We start from the raw sequence: 9,688 nt of genomic DNA on the forward strand, positions 1-9,688 counted from the left end.
CACGCCCCCTTTGGCCATCGAAGGCAACGCGGGAATTGCTTGTTTCTCGTTTTGCCATATTTTTTCTTTTGCCGCCGCTGCTGCTGCTGCTGCTGTTGCTGTTTAACAAAGCGCATAAATTCGCTTGCAACTGTGTCCTCAGGGTTGAGTGGGTGGTGGCAGTGGGCGGTGTGTGGATAGCGCTGACCCGCCTCAAGTACGCCCAGCTGCATCCCAATACCCCCGCCGATCGGTGCTGCGGCAAAAAGCGTTCGTTTCGGCTTGCTGCGCTTTCTCATCTGCCTTCCGCCTGTTCCAAAAGAGAGGGTCCTCTTTTTTTTGCACGCCGCCTTGTTTGTTTGTGCCAGTGAGCTGGTCAAAACGATTTTTGCCTTGGCTGGTTGGCAACACCCCCCTAAATGCCCTCAACCTCGTCGCGAATCCCCTGACCAACAGGCGACCCCTTAACCATATGCAAAATGTTGCTTTTTCTTGCGTTTTTCCTTTTCCTATTGCCCTCGCTGTGTTTTGCCCCTTATCTGCGCGCCCAGTTGCCACTCCCCCCCCCCTCTCCGTCCGCTAAATATAATAAAAAATAACGCTTGCAACTTAATCTCTGACAGCTCGTTACCCGTTTGCATGAGCACGATATTCATGAGCTGCTAAGCTCGAGTTACAGTTACTTGGTACTGCGATTGGGAATGGGAATGGATGTGGGTGTGGGTGTGGGTATGGATGTGGCATTGCACCACCGCCTTGCAATGTTGCACCACCATATCGCTCAATTGCTAAAAACCACCGCGAGTGTTTGTCACAGATTGCCTTATTGCTGTTATTTCACCTGGCGCTTAAAGCGGAATTTATTTATGCACTTGCCACTTGCTTTGTGCAGCCAGCCCATGCGACTTTGACATTTCGATTGAGTTACCACGACTTACCTGCCAGGTTACAGGGTGGCTGCTGGGTGGCCATTTGGCCATGTTTGTAATTCCAGAAGGGTCGGGCTGCCATTTAATTTATATAATTATCAGCGGCGAAGCGCCAAAGGGGTCAGCTGGGGCATATACGATAAGCTACTTTCAGTTGAGACCTGACACTCGCTCGGCGGACGCTCGATAAGGCGCTTCTGGCCCAAAGCACACACACACGCACACTCACGCACACACACGCACAATTAGCGAGCGGGCCAAAAACCCGCACACACACACTCTCACACACACACGCACACTTGTGCGTGGCCATTACGCATTCATTGGTCCGCGGGGAGTTCATTGTTGCGGCCAGCAGCTGCGTGCTGCCAAAACCAAATGAGCAATTGACTGCTGCCCCGCCCCCCACCGCCCTCTGTAATCACCACCCCCCTCTGTAATCACCACCCAGCGAATGACCTTCCCCAGTGGGAAGGCCACCGCACCAGAGCCCACACACCATTTGCATTATCTCGCTGCCCATTTTAATGTGTCGGTTTGTAAATAATTGCAAAAAACACATAAATTATGCATTTTAATTTACATTTATTTTACGCGTATTTTCAATGAAACTGTTACTTGGCCGCAGCTCCGGCCGGGTCGACAACAAATGTTAATTTATTGTTGCGCTCCCGATTCTTCCGCCCTGACATTAAATAATTGTGCATTTATATGATTTAATTTGTGGCCACTGGCCAACGGTCATCCAAGCGGAATGGTAATGGAGCGGGATTCCATAGGATTGCCATTGGATTGGATAGGCAATGTGCCGCCGGCACTGACTAATTGCAGGCACCACCACTGCGCTCCATGTTGTCACACATTCGAGGCTCGAACGGATTGAGGTCACTGGGTGAGCTCCAGATCCACTGCACCACCGCAGATGGAGGGCAGCATGCGCTTTGGATAAACAACATTAGTTTCTAGTTCCAAAGTGTAGCCCGAATCCTGGCGTTTCCCTGGAAACATAGCAAGTGGGTCAAGGTATTGCAGCTAATTGTAAAACATAACTGATGTAAATATGGTTAAACCCAGCAAAACAAAAGATAAGATTCATATGTGTTGAAGCCTCTGAAAACACATTACCCATTGATGCTTTGATGTGAAAACACAGCTAAGCGGAATATAATTTTGCGCTCTACTCATGCACAGGCTTAGATATTTTGCATTTTGCAGTGTACTTTGAGAGTGTGGATATCACTGCCACAGAAAACAAGACCAAAATAAACCCATGTGTGGAGATTGAGGAGACTGTTGCAAGATGGGGAAAGCAAATAAATGCATGAAGTGTGTATGTGCAACCACAGAGGCTTTTCCTCCAGCATCCTCTTATGTCGTCTGGTCGGAATCTGTGTCGGATTTAATTTGAATGCCCGGCTGCGATTGCCGGCGTGCTTGAGTTGCATACGGATTCGATCCGAGTAACAGCTGCAGATTAGCCAGGCATTTAGCACCGGGAATACACAGGATGCAATGGATGCACAGGATGCAACTCACCTCAAGTCGATCAATCGAGCGGCTGCAAGGCGGCAAATGAAGCGTGCTGGGCTGCTGGCCAATGATGAGAATGATGGCCATGGTGGCGATGATGGGAGGAGCGGGAGGAGCGGCAAAATTACTTGCAAACAAATAGGTATAAGTGGAAAGTTTCCCAACAATTTTTCTCAGCTCGACTCCGACTCCGCTGGCTGCTGCCACATGTAAGCCTTGGCGGCGGCAAAGGCAAAAGTCGTTAAAAGTTTATGAAAGTCAAACAGAGGAACGTGCTGAATGGAAGAGCCAACAAGAGTAGACCATCGGGCACAAAACAAAAAAAAAAACAAAAAAAAAAATGAATGAAGACCAGAAATTTTTATAAAATAACTAAGCGCAACGAAACGTGGCCCGCTGGCCAGTGGCGAGTTCCGCCCGGACGGCCAGTCATGTCGATGTCCATGTCCCTGCTGATTATGTACTTGGCCATCTCCACCCATCTCAGCCATCTCAGCCATCTTGGCCAAGTCATTTTTCAGAGTTTCCACTGCGCCACGCTACGATTTGATGTTCACCATTTGCGGGCTGCAAATATCCTGGAAAATTATCTCATTTTGGGCAAATAATTCGGAAAATGTTTAAGGTATTTGCCCGTCTCTGACCGTGAAGTAAGTATTTGCAGCTTTATCTTGAAAATTAGTTTAAGCAATCATCACCCTTTATACATAAAACATTTTCAGGGCTATACATGGCATAACTTAATATTTTAAACTTCTTTGGATTGCTTAGAAAATCTCAGTAATAATTGCACAACTGCAATGCAAGGTAATGCGAATGTCGCAACTTTGCGAGTGGAGTTTTTCCTCTGATTTGCCTGGAAATGTTTGCAATTTTTTATAGAGCGCCGCAAATTCTGGCCATGCCCCGATGGCAAACAACAATGACTCGTCGAGGGGCTGAAGTACGTTGTCAAGCGCCATTTTCCGCTTGCAAAATGATTTGATGGCAGCGGCGCTTCCGCCCCAAGTCGTCCTCGTCTTGGCCGTTTCCGGATCGGGATTTAAGGCGAACAGAACAGAACCAAACCGAACTCCCTTCCCACTTCCACACTGTAATCCACTTCCCTGCCCGGCAGTTCGTTCCGCGCCAGTTGCGCTGCATGCCATAATCTTTCATATTGTGCGGCTGCCATGTCAGTTTTTGCATTATGTATCTTGGAGTTTGGATGAGGAGTCAGGGGAGCTGAGCGGTTCGGCATTATCAATTTGTGCGCTCCAACTTTGTATTTAACTTTTGGCTTTCCACTTTCTTGTGGCCATCAAGTGGCCTCCGGTACACGCCCAGCCTCCACTTCTTGCTCATCCTCATCCTTAGATCGATGGCCATGTCCCCACCTGGCTGCCCGGATTCTCCCGCCGCTCGAGGGCCGCACCCATTTTAATTTGAACTGTCAAAGCCGTGCGTCGAAATCATAAATTTTATTAAGCGCAGCCGAGCGGCCATTTTGGATATGGGATACCCAGTTCCAGTCCCAGGCCCTAGCTATCCGTATCCCAATCCGGACCTCTTCCCCGGCTCAACTCATCTCATTTCATCTATTAGCCGGACTGCACGGTTTAATAAAAAAGTTTCGGCGTCGCTTAAGTGGGTTGGACAAAGGGCGCTGAAAAAAGGGGGCGCCGAGGTTGCGGTTAATACACAAGTATGTATGGTATACGTATACGTATATATATACGGAAATTCCAGAGGTGAGCGTGTCCTGCGCCCTGTGGCCCTGAGTTTTTGTAAACTTTTTTAATGCAGCCATTTCGGGGCAGGGAGGCAGGGAGGCAGCAGGGCAAGGATGTGTCCTGGAAGTTCGGCTGCCTTCTAATAGAGTCGTAATAACTTCATCATTATTGACGCATAAAACAAAATTTATTTATGCTCGCTTCTCGGCCTGCTTTTCGCATTTGCTTTTGCTTTGGCTTCTGTTTCTGCTTTTGCTTTTGCTTCTGCTTCTGCTTCTGCTTCTGCTTCTGCTTCTGATTTTGCTTTTGCTTCTGCTTTTCTGCTTCTGCTTTTCTGCTTTTGCTTTTGCTTTCGCTTTAATGCAATACAAAAGACAGCGGCAATATAAATACTTTTATGTCCGTGTGGGCCCGAACCACGCCCACAATGGGCGGGCATGGGACGAGTTTTATGGAATATATTTTTGGAGAATTTCGTTTATTTTTTTTTTATTCCTTTACGCATTTAATGAACTATGATGAGGGTCGCTCGGCCCTTTCCCCCAGGTTCCCATGGCATCGAAATCAGCACCCTTTTCGATTTTATTGAACTTTTTTTATTAACTTTTTCGCAACGCTCGCAATTTATTGTCCCTTTTTTGGGAGGTCTTCTGCTCGTCTTAATGATAATTTCTCAGGATTTGAAGGCAGCCGAAAATGCTTTTGTAATTGCATGAAGCGGTGGCGAAATTGCGGATTTTGAATTTATTTATGCACATTTGTGGAGCGCACAATGCTGCCACGCCCCACACACACACACACCACCACAAAGTATATATATTATACTAGGTTCGAGCATAAATTTCCAGGTGAGAATGCCAAGCGAATGGGGAAAAACGAAACAAAAGCCCCCAACAAGGCAAACTTAACTAACTGTGAAATTTCTTATTGTGATTGCGTTTGTCATTGCGTTAGTTTACAACTCTGCACAGGTGTCCTTGTGCTCCAGCGCAGGAGTACAACCGTACACCTGTACACCACCTATACACCTGCACACCTATACACTTGTACACCCATACACCTATACACCTGCCCTTTCAGCCACACACTCACATGACAAGCGTCGCCTGCCACAACTTTCCATGGAATTTCAAAGACATTGACTGCACATCTCTAAGTTATGAAAATCTGTGCGAGAATTCTCTTAGCTAAAGCGCATTGAACTGTGCAAATTGCGAGCAATTTAATTTTTTCTCGCTCTCCGTCGGAATCAGCTATCTGGCATCCCGTAACCCCTCATGCAACCCGCAACCCGTAACCCTCAGTCATCCGTAGCCCGTAAGCCGTAACCCGTGTTCCGTACTCTGTGCTCCGTATCCGTGCCACATCCCATTGGCCCACCTCTCACGCAGTTGCCCCGCGGGAGGTAGCGAAAACTTTGCGTAATACCAAAAAGTGCTGGCAGCACATTTCGAGTGCAAACTTTATATTAGAGTTGAAGTGCCACACACACTCGCAACACAAACACACACACACACACTCGCACACACACACTCGATTGCATACACACCGACTCCAGCAAGTAAGTAGAAAAGTGGCAAAAGTGCAAGTACGTGGCTTGGCTTGCCTCGAAGTGGCCAAAACCCCCTCGCAAATGCAACGACGCGCCCTTTCGCGACCCTCGCGTTATTTATGAGTTGCGTATGCTATAACGAACTGCAGCCACGCACACTGAAAGAAATCTGAGGGTATCGATTGCAAAACGAAAGTGGATCTTACACCTAAAGAACTGTTGGTACACAAACTACATATGTGCAGTTATCTACAACGCATGGGGATTAGTTCCATAAGATTCGCAGCTTATGTCGGAAAAATTCAGGAATTAGTTCTATAAGATTCGCAGCTTATGTCTGAAAAATTCAGGAAGTAGTTCTATAAGATTCGCAGCTTATGTCTGGCTAATTCCTGGCATCAAAATTCATAGAGTAACTAGTATATATAACGATATTTTTGGTTTAGTGCATCAAAGGCAAAGGCAGCGCACACAAAAGCGCAGCAGCACAAAGCAATGCGCCAATATGACAACGACAACGGCGAGAAGCTGTTGGCTGAAAAGTCCTGCAAGGACCCACTGGTCGCAATTACAGAGCACAAGTCATCGACTTGCGCAAAGTTCAGCCAACTTATGATACTCAGCAGCAGCGATTCCCTGCTCATTCCTTGGCCATTTCCACTCGTTTTTCACATTTCTTTTCTTTGCTTTTCTTTTTTTTGTAGCTTGCATACTTTCCGGTAATTCGAAAATATTGCGAATTTACCCCCGGCTGCATTTCACTCCCGTGAATCGCGAATCGCAGGTAGTTTCTGCTAGTTGTCACGGAAACTGCCACCCACATGCAAGCCACTAACTACCTGGCCGGTGGAGCGTTGAAGTTGCCTTGGCAACTGCCTTCCAGCAGTCCAAGTCCAACCCTTTTGGCCGCCAATCCTTTGGCACGCCACCTTGCGTTTCAAAGGAATTAATACACGTTAAGCCATTTGCCGCCCAGCACCATTACCTTATTGCCCTGTCGTTTACCATGTGGACACAAAACATGCTTGCAACAGTCCACTCATATGACAACATGCAAATGAATGCAGCGTCGTTTTAAAATAAATCAAATTAAAACCAGAGAGACCGCTATATGAGAGTTACTCGACTGTTAGATACCTATTATACCAAACAGTCAACTTTCTTTATGGCATATTCATAGAAATTGGCAACAAAATGTTCCGTCACATGTTTGTTATTCAAAAGATCCTGATCAAAAATAGATATACTTTATATGGTCGAATACGCTTCCTTCTTTCTGTTACATACTTTTCAACGAATATGTTGTATGGTATAGTATAGTATGATATAGTATACCCTTTTGCTCTATGAGTAACGCTTATAATAAGCTCATGTGAGGAAACGGCTGATAAAAGCATATCCTTTGACTTGTGTTAACCAGAATCATGTTGAGTACGCCCAATACGAGACAGTATTTAACAGAGTCTTTAATTGTATAAAAATTGTAGTTAGAAAAGCTTGCTGATGAACATTTGCCAGTGCATAATCACTTTAAATGCCATTTTGTTCAATGTGACTATTTTATTCCCAGCGTTCGTGTTGCTTTGCGCTCGGCGATTTGGCTGCGGAACGTGCGCTTTTAATTGCATAATTTCCGATTTATTTTTAATTCAACTGCCACTGGAGCTGCAAAACCCACCCACCGTTCACAAAAAAACCCCCTGTCATCGTCTATTGGCCTCTGGCTGTTCCTTAATGGGCGGGAACACACCGTGAGCTACTTGGCATAATCGCGGGTAACGGGCGAGTCAATAAAAATAAAAATGAATTTGCGAATTGTGCGCACTTAATGAGTTTCACATGTGCGTTTGTAATTAATAACAAAGCACGAACGCCCACACCCCTCGTAACATTGGAGTATAGAACACATATTCGCATGCTGCATATCCGCGAGCCAGTGGAAAATGGCGTTGGTTTATTAAAATAATTTCCCCCGGGCGATTCTACCAGTGCATTTGCATTGTATGTTGGCATTGGAAATGCCCGTCGAAAGCCAAATATTTCTCCACTAATGCCGACCGCTGTGTTCACAGGCCAATATTGGATTACTCGTGGTAATTAGGCATCAACTGTATTTCCAATATCGGTTAATTCTATTTGATCGCACCGTGGTAGGTAGGTAGGGCACTTTCACTAATTTTTATCACCCCGCAGCGGCAGCGAAATCAAAACAAATTTAATCATGTTAATATAATTACTAAAAATTAAGCCATAATCAACACACGCACACGGGGAAAGTAGGCAAACACGGCGCCAAATGGCAAACAACAAACGGCAAAGGTCCTGGAAGGGGTGAAGGTAAAGGAAGGTAAGGGAAGGGAAGGGGGTTTGGGAAATGGGGTACATAACACCAAAACGACCCAAATTATTTTTAATTCCCCGCAGGATAAGCGCGGCTGGCGACTCCAGAGGCCTTTCGCCAGCCGGCTTGCCTTGGCTGCAATTTATCCTGCGTGCTGCGCATATTAACGAAATGATTATGGAATTCATAATTACGCACACACCATGTTGGTCCCAGTGTGTATTGTAAAATGCGTCAACACATTTGCCAGCCAGCCAAACGCCGTCTCCCGCAGGAGCCGAGGTCGTCAGACAATGAGTTCTCAGCCTCTCATTCTCTCAATCTCTCAGTCCTTTGCCGGCCCACATGGCGCATACGCAATTTCCACTGCTCAAATATTTGACGTATACAGCATACAGTGTATGGCATACAGCGTGTAGCATATAGCATGTAGCATATAGCATATAGCACATAGCGCGTGATTAAATTAAATGCCGTGCGAGTTCGAATCGAAACAGCCAGGCGACACAACTAATTAAAAACGCCCAACATTGCGACGTGTCCGGGACCACGAAAGGAATTTGTTGTGCCCCAAATGCGATGGTGAATGCGGCGGGGTCATCGGTCCACTTGACCGTTGTCCAAATATGCCTGTGTGTGCGTAACGAACTGCTCTTGCCGCATAATGCGATTATTGTCCCTGGCATCTGGCATCTCTACCACCTCCTTGCTGCGCAGGATAATTCAATAAATTGGAATACCATGCTGTTAACCCGCCCCCAAGGGCATTTAGATGCCAAATCAAATGCACTTAACTAAACTAAATGCGGCCGCAGTTCTCGATTTGCTTGCGCCTCAAAGTAGGCAACGAATTGCGCACAGCATAAATTTCGCTCGAGTGAAGCTGGGAAAATTGTTAAAAAGGGACCAGGACCCACCAAAAACGATTTTCCTTGGCAAACTGAAAACTTTTTTAAGTTAATTGAAATTCAACCCAGCCTGGGCATGGGCCACTCACCGGGCTGCAGAGATATACATACCTCCAGCCACGGCAAAAGGTTTCGACTTTAGTTTTCGTTTGATCCGAACTGGGATTGCCACTGCCCCCATTTGAGGCAGGATATTTATGTCCGTGCGTAGGCCTCGAAGGGCAGAAACCGATTCCGATGGACTTGTTGAATGGCCCACGAATATGTAGGAGAGCTACCCCATCTTGTAAACAGGCCGGGCAAACAGTTTAGTCAGTGCCTGGCAATGTGCTTAAGTCTCATTTATTTTTCATGGGCCGGCCTATAAAAATTGTAATTTCATTACCACCGACAGGCGGCGGTGCCTTGGGGTGGCAAGTGCAAAATTGAAACACACTTGAAAAATGAAGGTGCCCAGCAAAGGCACAACCGCAACCAAACGAACACCAAAGGTGAGCAGTGGCTCAGCCACGGTGTCTGCCACTGACTATGGCCTTTTTATGAATTTTTAAAAATGTTGCTGTTTTGGCGGCTGTCGGATGTCGGACTGCCGACGCTGATTTCGCAGTCATGGGCAGTCCTGTGGCCACAGGACCCAAATGCCCGGCCACTTGTTAGCCATTTTACCTTCGCCACATGCGAGCTGGTGAGATTGTGAGCTGGTGAGCTGGTGAGCTGGTGAGATGGTGGGTGAGTAT

At 46.6% G+C, this 9,688-nt stretch overlaps 1 long non-coding RNA gene across 1 annotated transcript; it reads right to left on the minus strand.

The window, feature by feature from the left end:
* Positions 1-2,779: 2,779 nt before the first annotated feature.
* LOC120321937 lies at positions 2,780-4,376 on the minus strand. The gene is made up of 2 exons (XR_005561672.2): positions 4,156-4,376; positions 2,780-4,083 (listed from the first exon to the last, which is right to left on the minus strand). It is a non-coding gene; the product is annotated as an uncharacterized LOC120321937 (long non-coding RNA).
* Between the last annotated feature and the right edge of the window lie 5,312 nt (positions 4,377-9,688).

This window comes from Drosophila yakuba, chromosome 3R (assembly GCF_016746365.2).
Source record: "Drosophila yakuba strain Tai18E2 chromosome 3R, Prin_Dyak_Tai18E2_2.1, whole genome shotgun sequence".
In the NCBI taxonomy this organism is placed as follows: domain Eukaryota; kingdom Metazoa; phylum Arthropoda; class Insecta; order Diptera; family Drosophilidae; genus Drosophila; species Drosophila yakuba.